Raw genomic sequence first — 11,319 nt, forward strand, 5'->3', positions numbered from 1 at the left:
CTTAAGAGAATAATTTTTTCCTCTTATGCATGGAATGTTTCACTTTAGAAGACTTTAGACTTTTTCTGTAAGCATACTGTAGAAATATTTTTTCCCATTAGAAGCGTTATTTACATGCATTATGCGATTAGTAGCAAGATTTTGGCGGGAGGAGAGGTTCTTCCCAAAGGACATTCGGCGGTAACATCAAAAGATTCCCGTCACTCTTTCGGTGCCTCTGGTTTTATGATACCGTAATAATAGTTGACATGAACGATTACGCCAAATACAGAGGTATCGAGGAATTGCATTTTGCAATGCACAGAACATGTTTTCGGCGAAATGTCCATACGTTTTCCTAAAAATCAAAGAGGAATCGAGGTGGAAAATTCCTCCTGAAAACTTTCCAGAACGATAGAAAAACGCATGTATAGAAACTGTAACTTGTTGAATAGTGGAAAAGGGCAATATAAAGAGTTTCTCAAGGATGAAAATTACCAGAGAAAAAAACTTCATTTAGTTGTTTGTTTACAAGTACAAGCTGAACGCTGGGATTAATAACTCCCTGCAGGTCATAGAACCTTTAAATTAGCGAAGATACTCCGAAAAGGGGTGGAATGGTGCTGAGAGATGATCGTAAAAGAGGAAAAGGAAAATGGAGCAGTGGACAAAGTTGGTTCGAAAAAAACCAGAAAAAAATCAAAAGGAATTATGGATTTAGAAATAAATAGATGGAAGCGATTATGGAAAAAAAACAATGGAAGAAATGAGCAGAAATATGAAAATTTACTTTTTTCAGCTTCCTTAATTTCTTCTTTTTTCTTCGAAATCTCAATCACGTGCAGTTCAAAAACTTTTCTAAAAGTGCTTTTATCCATTTTAGAGGGAATAGAACCAGAATCTTGGATCCAAGAAATACTAAGATGTTTTTTCCGAGAAAAATATTCCCAGAAATTGTATTTCAGGCATCACAGATCCGTTTCGGTTTCGATCCACAAATGAAGTGTTGGTCGAGTTTTATCACTTTGGAGGCGTGTTTCCTCAAAGGACAAATGAACGGTCAAATATAAAAAAATACGCTTTTTTGCAGTTTCATAGACAAATTTTTGGAATAATCGACAAGAAAAAAACGGAGTCACAAGGACCGCACCGTGAAATCTACTTAGAAACGTCGTGTTTTTTTCTTCGCGATACTTTTCTTAGGGTCGACAAAATTGGACTGGAATTTTTAGTCTCCTTACGGATACGTCAGCAGAAAAGTATCGAAAAAATTACTTTTTAGTCTCCTTACGGATACGTCAGCAGAAAAGTATCGAAAAATCCTATCCAAGAAGTCTATGGAAAATTTTCTATGGATGTCTGGATGAGAGGCGAGCGGACTAGTATCGGTCGTCTTAAAGCTAACCATACATAACAATACATCGTATCGTATATAAGAAACCTGTATAGATTAGCATATGAATGGAGAGCGAATGCATTAAGGCTTTTCGGGGTCGGCGGTGGTGGCGGTCGCCGACCGCCGCCGCCTCCACCGCCACCGGCCGAGAAGCTCACCGAAACCGCCGGGCGTGATCTAAGAGGAATCCCCAGAAGGAGGCGTTCTGGACAACTGCATCTTTAGTTTCCCGGAGCTGAACTGATTCCACTAATTAATTCTGACAACTTGCTAACAGACTAAAAAGTGGTCGTATGTTTAGAAATGTTTTGAAGAATGTTTTAAAGAATGTAACCGGTTTCTAGCATCGGAGCGATTCTGCAAAGTTTTTCCCTCCTTATTCCATACTCCTGTACATATTAAGATATTCTACGAATAAAGTGAGAAATAAATTCTGTAATTATCCTTAAAAGTAAAGTCACTGGCGTATCAATCCACTCGGGATGCGCCAACGCGTTTTACTGGAATTCGTAATCGTTGAGGTTTTGATGCGTGTTGGCCTATAATTAACCTTATTGTTAATATATTACATCAGTAATTTTGTGTCCATTTTGGAGTGGCAAATAAAAATAATTCGACAAATTCTACACCTCATTCTTCAAAATTAGGATAAACTGAAAATTAAAAAAATCTGAAACATCCTCTCTTTCATTTTTAATTGTGTTGTTAGATTTATTTTTTTGCCGAAACAAATAGATTCTGGATTGAAAATGAATTTGAAATTGAACACTGAACATTGAAAATCTGCCCCAGCACAAAAGGAGAAGGCGAGTATATTTTGAAATAGAAAAATGTTCTAGTCATAATAATCCTTTATGAGAACTCTAAGCTACTTGTATTTATTTATTTATTTATTTGTTTATTTATTTATTTATTCATTCATTCATATATGCCCAAATGGTGAACCAAAGAAAGAATAAGAAAATTTCGTTACTTTTTATTTATACACATAATTATTTTTAAGATAACGTTAGCAGGAGTAGATTCTGAAGCAAAAATCATAGTTCAAAATCAATAAAAGCATAAAAATAAAAAAAGAAAACGACGCTATTATCAATTCTCGTAGGTACTAACTATTAATAAAATAATTAGCATCTAATCCGGAAAAAGTGTCTCCAGAATATAAAATATAATAATTATAATGATAATATTATAGTAATAAATAACTATTATCATTATCCCAACAGAATACCGTAGGATACACTTAAAAAGAATTCCAAAGGAGTCTCCCCTTCAAAAATTGAATAATTATTTTATCACATGATTCCATTTGCAGCAAATCAGTGCATTAATTAGAAAAACTGGAAATTAATCACGAAATCCATTAAATTTCTCAACATTCACTGAAAGGGCAAATCTTCTTTAGCGCTAGTGATTTTCGGAATGTCTTTCGGAACAGACTAAAAGTTCTGTTTGATTTTTCTCTTAATCTCTCAAAATCATTGTAAATATGTATGTAGGAGAAAATACTAAATAAATATAATACTATGAGAAAATTCTAGAAATTCTTTTCTTGCACTTATGTAAAATGAGGACGAGATAACGGAATGTCGATTTAAATGTCGCGATTTGATGAAAATGTAGATAACACAAATGTGAAACACGTGTGCATGTGAAAGCAAAAATAAACGTTACTGTTGTGCAGTGCAGCAGAATTTGCGGCGAAAACTGGTCCCTATTTCGAGCTATCAAGCTGAATTAGATAGTTTCAAACTGAACTGTACAGCTAAGGATGATCTCTTTTAGGTTTTAAGATCCTTACTTTTCATAGAGCTGGAGAATAAAAATCGATATTCAAGCAAAATCTAGATTTTTGAGTAGAAGATTTTAATCATTTTAGATCATTTTTGTTGATTATTCATTTTCACAATTTTTCCATTTCCTGCATAGAATTTAATGAATAAATAAATACAAATTTAATCAGACGAATATTATTAACGCCGTGTAACACTACATATTGATGTCAATCACGTGGCTTCTTCTCTTTGTCTTTCGAATAATCGTAAATATTTGGACATACATACATGAATACTTCACTTTATTCGATTATTTTCAAAGGTGAATGGAAAAGAAACTGGATAAGTAGATCCCTTTAAAATGAAAAAAAAATTCGGAAAGGTTTTTGAAGGTGGATCCATAGTGAAGGGGAAATTCTTCAATAGAATTCTTTCACAAAAAGCAGTAAGCTTTAAAAGAAAAGGTTTAGAAGAAAAAGAGAATCTTTTTTTGGTAGTTTCTTCTGATGGATTCGGAAAGAAAAATAAATCTGTTTTAAGAAGAAAAGGGGAAAAATGGTGGAAGGCAGGAAAAATTCTACAGAGGAAGGAAGTGTAGTGAATGGAAAGTTGTTATGGATAAAAAAAAATAGAAAAAGAAAAGAAGAAAAGAAAGAAAATTAATGAGTTAGGAGGATAGAAATCTGGGAATGTTCTAAGAATATCGGAAAAGAACTCTAACCAAAATCCATTTTGAATCATATGCTTCAAGATTCACCGTTAGAGAAGAGAAAATGTGGAGAGGAAGGAAAAAAAGTCACAGAGAAAAGAAGTGTAGGTCATAAAAAGTTGAGTTATGAACTAAGAAAATAGAAAAGAAAGAATAAAAATTGTGAGAAAAAAAATTGGGAAGTGAAAATTGAAAATCGAGATGGAGGAGGGATGCTGTGTAGTGTTATCCACGATAAACCTAATGATGCAAAAAAAAACGAGCCCAAGGAAGTTTGAAATTTCTTGGCGGTAGTGTAAGAGCAAAAGATGAAGAGATTACCTTTTCAGAACTTTTTTTCCGTTTCTTTTTATAATACTTTGCGATGCACATGTAGAACGACAGGATCGAGCGATTTTACATCCAGAAACCCCAGTTAAAAACTTCAAAACTGCTCTACAGTATCTCATTGAAGAAAACCGAAGAAATTTGCAAAGAAATGCAGAATTGGGACATAAAGATGAAATGAAACAAAATAAAATAAAATGAAATAGAATAAAACGAAAAAATAAATAAATATAATAATAAAAATAAAATAAAATAAAACAAAATAATAAACAAATAAATATAACAATTAAAAAACAAAATAAAATAAAATAAGATAAAACAACAAATAAATATAATAATAAAAATAAAATAACAAATAAATAAATGAATAAATATAACAAGTTAAAAAATAAAAGAAAATCCAGTATCTCGAAAAAAAATCCTCTTCTATATATATATATATATATATATATATATATATATATATATATATATATATACGGACCGGGTGTGGCGCAGTCGGTTAGAGGTCCGTAGTAACTACACGGTCGAGGGTTCGAAACCGCCGCCCTAGTGGAAAATAAGCCTTTCATCCCTCCGGGGTCAATAAATTGCTACCAGAGTTATCTGGGAGGATAAAAACTCTGACTTCGTCATTCGCTGACCCCCGCAAGTCATTGTTTGGGTTCCAAAACCTCAACGATTACGAATTCCAGTAGAACGCGTTGGCGCATCCCGAGTGGATTGATACGCCAGTGACTTTATCCTTTTATATATATATATATATATATGTATAGAGGAAAAAATCGTCCCGATAAATCGTTCCTGAGAGCTTGAACGTGGATGAAAATCGCAGAGGGACAGCGAGTGCTGAAAGGAAGATCCCTATAAATATATATGTGGATGTAGTGAGGAATTCGACCTTGTTCATTGAGACAATTCCCAGTCACAATCAACCTAATTTTTTTCCCGGCTCCATAATCGCAATCAGGTTGCGCTGTTGTTGTATCGTGGTGGGAAAAAGTTGCGAATACGCGCACACACGCACACACATTTGCGCAATGAAGATGATCATCATATTGCATCAGCAAGAAGTAGCTAATCGTTCAATCGATACGTATCTTTACTGTAGTCGGTTGGCTATGCTTTTCAAAAGTTTCGTAAAATATTGAATGATGTGTGTATAAAACGTTTCTTCTATTGTATCTATGTACTACTATTTATGTTTTACAGGGAATGTTTGTGTTGTGTGTTCTTGTGTATACCCTTAAAACATACATGGAAAAAATAAATAAATGAATAAATAAATAAATAGATTAATAACACACTGTAGGAACCACGCATGAAATGGAAAAGTCATTGGGTTCGTTTCGGAACTTCCGCCAGAAATTTCTGGAATCTCCAACAATGCAGCAAACGGGACCCCATCGGGTAGTCCCGGTGAATAATCGGAAGCGAAGCTGCCATGTGAAGGAAAGATTAAGCTTCGATCCAAATAAACAAATTTTTTAAATAGCAATAATAAATAATAGTAAAAAAACAAATAAACAAATATATGGGGAATACAATGACAAAATTTGTATTCCATTAATTGTACATATAATTTTTGCATCAAACTAACAACATCGTTGAACTTTAGAATTTTTTTTTCGCAGCGCAAGAGTATAAACGCAAATAGTAACAACAAATAATAATGAAAAATAAACGAATAAACAAATATGCAGAAAATACAACTACAATATTTATGTTCTATTACTTGTACATATAATTTTTGCACCAAACTAACAACATCATTAAACTTTAGAATTTTTTTTTTCCGCAGCGCAAGAGTATAAATGACGTAACGCAGCAGAACCGAACTCAAACGTGAATTTTTCGAAAGAATAAAAAGGTTCCAAACACGTAAAATAGAGACTAGATTTTAAAAAACTCATAAAATAGAAAACAAACACCTTAAATAGAAATTAAAATGTTGACGAATAAACTAGAGAATAGAGGCGAGCATTATTTGATTAAAAACACTGAAGAAGTCACTGTTCCAAGATTTTTCTGTCTAGGACCCAAAAAATATCATGTGTTTGTGGGAAGAAGACGAAAATACATATTCTAAAAATTACATTATTATAATTATAGTTCATAATTATTACTTTAATAATTAACTTATAACTATTACAAATAAGATATATAAATTAAAAAATTAGAAAACTAGAAATAGAATAATAATTAAAAAATAACTAAAATTAAAAAAATCTAAATTTAATTGTGAAATAATTAAAATAAAGAAATCTAAAAATAGATAGATGAAAAAATAGATAGAAAAATAGATAGATAGAAAAATTAAATATTAAATGATAGTAAATGGTAATAATTTTAAAAAATAAATAAAATCATAGAAATCGCAAAAATCGTAGAAATATTATCTATGTGTAACAAAAAAATATTAGTGGCGGTGATTTCGCAAAATCACGTGAAAGCTAGTGAACCGGACCGGTCACGACACTCGAGTAATGCGAATGACAAACAAAAAAACCACGAATCTGCACCGCATCGATATGAATGGATGACCTCAAAACAACCGCCATCGTACCTACGATTGTATGCGAGGTCCTGGCACGAAAAGAAAAAGAATCGAGAATCGAGAAGAAGAGAAAAAAGGAGAGAAAATCGCTTAAATGGAACACAACACGGAGAACAAGGCGGTTCGAGATGGGTCACAGAAATCGGAATTCGAACGAATACTCGAACGTCTTGACATCTACAGGATCTACAGCGAACGGCGAGCGTTCGAATCATTCGAATACTTGGGGAAATTCGAGCATTCGAACACTCAAATGAATTCGAATCCGAATAAGCAGTCGAGTGCCAATGTATAACAAACTAGGAGAAGAGAAGTATGGCCGGGATTTGCTAGGATTTTTTAGCCGAGACAAAGCTGCAGGAATTCAACAGAATTCTGCGCCAAAACGTTTTTTTTGCATCGAATTTTAGCAAATTGATTAGAGACGCGTTTCCTTCTATTTTCCAGTTTTCGTCTTCCTGGAAATTTTCAGGTAACACGTAATTATTTTCAGGTTTCTGTGAAGGGGATGGAGGTGATTTTTACCCGATCGATTCTGCGGAGGGAATCTATAAAAATAATCATAGGATAGCAACTTGTTGATAGTCGAATTTAAGCAACAGCCAAGATTGTTAACAAAATTTATTACGGCTAACGTTTCGGCGTTGTCTCCTTCGTCAATCATAGGATAAAATAAAATGTTTTTAGAACGCAAGGTAGAATTTAGGCAACCCGGAACATTAGAAAAAAGGATTTTAATTGTGGACTGAATCTTGGAAGATCGATACAGTAATTGACATGGATATCGATCGATGCGATATGCGAGTACAACGAGAAACACTGGAATTCTAGTGTCGCAAGCAAATCTTTTTTGCTCACTTCTACACATTACAGCTACCATGGTAGCAAAAAACTGAACTAGACACTACAAGGCATAGATTCTTGCGATTCGAGGGATCCACTCGACCAGAACTGATCACCGGAAGAATTTTGAACTTAAAAAAATACGGAAATGATGAAACTAAGGGAGAAGGGAAGAAAATGTCATCGTTTGTGTTTGTTTTTTCTTTTGAATCATAAAAAATTAATACTTTTAAATTTTTTCCTTTGACGTAATCAGAAAAGGTAATAAAATGTTAGATAAATGGGTTATAAAACATTTTTAAAGAATTTTCTCGTTCTATTCACAGGAAAAGTCAAATGCGGTGCGGTTAACCGCACTAGGAACGGTTTTTTATGTCCAGAAATAGCTGAGAGGGTGGAACCGGCAGCGCATATTCTTTGGCATGTTCTAGGATATAACATTTCAGTGAGGATTCAAAAACGCTCCGGAGGAAAACCTGAGTTACAGCATTCACATCTATGAACGACCAGAACTACATATGCACAGGAAAATCAACCGAGCAAAGCATTAAAACGGGAAAATCCGGATTCGAGGGAAAAACGAAATACAAAATGCGAAAAAAATGTACAAACAAAATATATGTATGCTACGCATGAAATCTGTAATCCAAACATAAATAAATAAATATAAAAACATGAATAAACGCAAATGATAAAACATAAATATAAAAAAGTGGATAATCCTCAAAATTACCACATGCTGTTCACTAGAATTAATTTAAAAAGAAATAAATATATAAATTTATAACTAAATAAATATAAAAACATGAATTGACACACATAAAACAAAAAAAATGAATATAAAAAACGTGGGTAATCTTTAAAATTACCACATCCCATTCACTAGAGTTATTATGGTTTAGAAAATCTATTTTCCTTCAAAATTCCACGAATCCCCGCTGAATTGTCTATTGCTGATTGATCACTTAAATATTTTACCACTAAAAAAGTAGTAGTTTTTTGTAGTTGCTTAGTTGATCGCTACGACTCGAAGAATTGGAGCAAAAAATGAGAATTCAGAAAATTTTTTCATCAGTGGAAGTATTATTCTTTCAAGATAACCAGTAACAGTTTGGTTCTTTTTTTCTAAAAGTCTTTTTTCTGCCATTTTTCTTTTTCTAAAAAAGAAAGAGAAAACTTTATCATGAGAAAAACTTTATCAATCCTGGAGAATTGCATCAAATTTTTGACGCTATTTGAATGCAATTTCCTTGAACATGTTTAAAAAAGTCATTTCTTCTCGATCCTAACAATTAACGTAGCGGTCGGGCACCTATTTTTAGGATATAAATGTTCAGGGACAAAACAGATCCCTTACAAAATAATAAAATATCCTTAAAAGCAGAGTTGGATGGAGGAGAGTGTTTTTTGCTACGTTACAGAAGCAAATCTCTTTATAAAGTTTTTAAAAATAAAAATTAAAATTAACTAAATTTAAAACAAAACTAAAGCAAAAAAATTGTTTTCAAATTACCAAAATTTAAAATTAAATTACTAAGTTTAGTCTCTGCTGCACCGCTGGGCTTTTTCGATGTTTTCTCGCTAGGAAGCAAAATTGTACTGTAATTGATCTGCTACTTATTAGGATAAGTATTAGAATAAGTTGAACTGTCGAAACGTTCCAATAAGCCTTCTCCTTTTTATTTATTTATTTATTTATTGAAACACCTGCAGGTGTGCCATAAACAGAAAAAAAACAAGATGGAACAGAGTTCACTAGAATTTCGCCTGAATTTTACACAACAAGGCTGGCCCTTTAAAGCATGAGGAGTGCTGGGTTGGCAGGTCATTTTCCTGCTACAGAAGGTGAGAAATCCTCACGCGAGGTCCTTTTTCCAGACCCAGAACGCTAGAACGATAAACAGATACCAGGGTTTCGGTGACCAACTTAATCTCGAACGGAGGAGTTCGTCAGGGACCGTGAGCGAACGGATAGGGGGACCACAAGCGCAAGGGCTCACCAACTTTGCTATCCTTGAACGGCTTTCCACCACCAAGAGAGAATAAGGACCAACTGTGGGGAGAAATGAAATTTCCCTTAATTATTTATTATTTGTTTAATTAATTGATTATATGTTAATTATTGATTAATTATTTGCGTATTTTTGAATTAGTTCATTACTATCAGATCAAATCAGATATCAAATGAATTATTATTAATACATTAATTATTGGCCCATTTTTAAATTGGTTCATTATTATCAGATTAAAAGTGCTTGATCGAGGGAGATCGCATCCGTGGAAGGACTTTATTTCTCCAGAATCTATGCTTAGAGTGCAAATATACAGTTGATATTGACAACAAAAAAATCTGCACGACAAGCAGCTGAATAGTGTATCGAAATTGAATACGAGGCAAGGAAAAATTTCTTCAGGATTCTCCGGACCGGATATTACAACACACACAACGAAAGGAAAAAGCGAGAAACGTTAAAGAACAGTACTAGACGGCCGGTCGGTCGAATTCAATGGTGGAGGTGTAGACCACTTGAAATACCCGTTGGAAGAGGGGATCGAAGGACTAGGGTAAACAGAAATCTCCACCAAATACGGGATCACCATATGTACATAGTATCGAGGTCAGATTTAATTTTGGGAGTCGAAATATTCGACGAAATTTTTAGGGGGACCTTCAGATTCCAAATCCAGAGAAAAGCAAAAAATCTCGCGTTTTTTTTTCGGACGGAAACGATTTCTTTTTCGCTTATGGATAAGGTCCGTACCTTATGATATCGTCAATTTTAAAAATAAATGATAAATAATAAAAATAAGTGATTTCCGCCTTAGAACGGCGTTCAGTAGTGCTCTTCGTTTTGCCACGATCACGTGATCTACCAGAGTGAATCATCACGATGAGATGAAAATTTCCATGATACAGGATCACATACGTTCCACAGGGATAGGAATCCATTACGAAATAGTAAATTTGACCAAGAAATCCAGGAAAATTTATAAAACAAATCCTTACCTCTAGTGACTTCATTATCTCCGATTCCTCTCATTGAGAAGATGAAAACGAGACGATGAAACGGGAATTTAAACATAAAAATTGATTTAAACATTAATTTAATTTAAACATCTTAACGTAATAATTTAAAACTCTTATGAATAAAATAAAATTCTATTTCAACATAGTTATTAAGTTAAAATTCCTAGCCTCCTGGCTATGGGTTATGTGCATGGAAATTATATCATAAGTACATGAACAAGGACGTCAATAATTCCCGGGGGAAAAAAATAAACAAATAACAACAATTCGTGGGAAAAAAAAACCGAAAAAATGCAGCAGATGAGGATGTTTTCGATTGATTACAGCAAATAAATACATTAAGGTGAGGGAAAAAAAAACAGGATTCAGAAATAGGCCGGGATCAGAAGTGATCGGTCGACCCTAAGACCCTGCGAGTCGGGTGACCGTTTGAATTGTGGATCGATGGTAGATCACGTCAATTACTGGTCGATAACTCTTCGATAGATCCACAGGAAATTGGACCACACATGGCTCGTTTTATGGATTGCTTTCACAGTTATTTAAAAATCATTTATCACTTGTAATTGATTATTGACTATCTAATCATTATTTACGTACTTATTTATTATTCGTTCTGTTATTTTCACATTTATTTCCAAAATTCACTTTTTTCTGCTACTTTACTTACTTTACTCTTTTATCACTTTTTTTCTGTAATTCTTC

Source organism: Necator americanus, chromosome III, assembly GCF_031761385.1.
Source record: "Necator americanus strain Aroian chromosome III, whole genome shotgun sequence".
Taxonomy (NCBI): Eukaryota; Metazoa; Nematoda; class Chromadorea; order Rhabditida; family Ancylostomatidae; genus Necator; species Necator americanus.